This window comes from Montipora foliosa, unplaced genomic scaffold (assembly GCF_036669935.1).
Source record: "Montipora foliosa isolate CH-2021 unplaced genomic scaffold, ASM3666993v2 scaffold_334, whole genome shotgun sequence".
NCBI classification, from domain to species: Eukaryota; Metazoa; Cnidaria; class Anthozoa; order Scleractinia; family Acroporidae; genus Montipora; species Montipora foliosa.
Window position 1 is genome coordinate 20,001 of NW_027179635.1, and position 2,500 is coordinate 22,500.

A 2,500-nucleotide genomic window follows, 5' to 3' on the forward strand; every position below is an offset into this window, starting at 1 on the left:
TATTTTGGAATAAAACAGCGAATGGTAAGTTTTTTCTTAAATTTGTCATTCTCATTTCTTGTCTTCTATATCTACTGAGTGAAACTCTAATTTTTTCATAAACTATACTTTCTTTCATACTATTAGCTGAGATATTTTTTCTCATTATACTCTATATAATTATTTTCTCTTTAAATATATTTTGTGCGTTTGAAGCCCCTGGTTCGCAATTTGTGCTTTTTTAGCCCTTGGAATATGGGTGTGGGAAACCTCCATCACAGACCATGTAGTCAAAAGCACCCACTTTATCTTAAAAGGAAACGCCAGTCTCCTTGGCTCGCAAGGTACCAAGCTTGAAACGTACAAAGTAACAGGGAAAATTTACAAACACAAAATTTACGAACATATGTAAATTGCTACTATTTAAGTGACATTGTAAAATAAACGAGAGATTCTAAAATATCCAAACTATCATTCAGGTCTTAACCAATAAAAAAGTATACAGTTTTGCACAGCTTGACATGTATCTGTCATAAAGTGAAATAAAACTGCTGTAACTCGTAACTGGCCATTGCTTCTGAGGGAATTTCGTACCACAACCAAATGGTTAAACCCTGTGAAATCATCAACTTAGCCCGATTATTTTGAAGGCAGAATTCAGACAAGAGGCACAGTTGCGTTTGCGTTTGCACCAGTGTTTTTACGGGAAAAAAGAGAGACGCGGCTTGTTTAAAGAAATTTAAACGAAATTAATTAAGTTCTTGACGTTACAAATTTTCTCATTAAATATTTCTTTGTACGCTTACTATTCCTCAATGATTTCCTCTTCTGTTGCTTTGCAAATGCACGGTTACATGTACATATCCAGGCAAGCGAAGTTCGAGCATTTTTTTTGCTATCTTAGATCTCAGTGATAGTCAGGTTAGTGTTGAATCGATATTGGAGATGTTATAAGCGGCTCAATCGAAGTGAAAAAAATGCATGCATTTAGAGAAAATTGTCCTTTTCAGTTATACCTCTACTAACTATGCCACAAAAGTTGATTAAACAGGGAGTAATCATATTTGCAGCTGCAGCGACACTGGAAAAAAACAGTTGCGTTGTACTTTGAACCATCCCCAGCGTACAATAAAATACCATGATCGTAACAATAAAAGAAATGGAACAATTCTACTTACCCGTTCACTGACAAGGTACTTAAATAAACTGCCACCATGGTCCTTAGTTGATGAATGAGAATAAGGAGAAAGAGTGAGATGGACTACTACCGCGGTGCGCAGCCATTTATGGATGAATAAGAATCGATTTTTTACCCGGGATATCTATCTGCCAGATCTGCGCGTGGCTTAAAGAACGAGCAATATATACTGGAGAGGTTGTTCTCAATTTCGAAGTTTTTGTTAATTCACATTAGGGTTTGGGTAGTTGTACGAAAAACCATGGAGCGTGGTAGCAGAATTTTAATCAACTCCATTCCCAACGTCTCTCTTTCTTATCTTAAAGTGCCGGTGGCAAAACTTTAACAAAACCCCGAAAGGTAAACCGGTACTTATTCAAGAAACGATGGCGATTTGTTTAAGGAGACACAACGATAGGTAATTCAATATACAAAAATACAAAATTTAAACATTAACAGTTCCATGCCAAATTTTAGCCCACGTTACCTTTCTCGTTTTGTGTCCTTGATGTTGTCCAAAACGGTGGTAGCCTAAAATCCTTTCGGTAAACACTGAATTGAATTGCAAAGGACGGAATTAAAATCAAATTCTGCGATCATTCCATAAGGACTTTTCCACAATCTGATCAAAGTCCATTACTCGTTGCTTTTTTAAGATTCCAGATCTTTGTTTCACCGCCTGTCTTGACGTTCCATTCTTGAGCTCCATGTGGGTACATCTTCTTTAAAGATGTACTAAAAAGCCATTCGCGTTACAATGACTTTCGACGCCATTACAGGTTCATTGTGCAGAGCAAGCTACGCATTACCCCAGCCCCCTCAAACCTAACAAAATACGCACAGAAGACTCTATGCACAGACACCACTTAGCAGGGGAGTGACAGGCAAAACTTTTCCCGACACGGAAAAAAATAACAAAAAAACCCACGAAATGAAACCGAGATTCCGACTGGGTTTGGCAACCCAGTAATTAATATCACCCAACTAGTGGACTAATGCAAATCCTGCATTTTGATTGGATACGCTACTAGATGACTATTAGTAATAGTCCTCGAGTATCGAAAAGCGTGAAGCTTTCTTTCGTTTTATTCCGGCCAAATAAATATTTCTTCAACTTGCATTCGCTAACTTTATTGTTGCCTTTTCTGTCCGACTAGTTGGGTGATCCTAAAACAATTAAGACTCTTCGCCCTCAAGGGCCAAGGGTCAATAGCCCATTCGGCTGCGCCTCATGGGCTATTGACCCGTAGCCCTTGCGGGCGACGGGTCTAATTGTTAATGAGTATATACTCACTCAGTAATCTTGGTGTTTCAAGCAATCTGATTGGTTCGCTATCTCGGAGT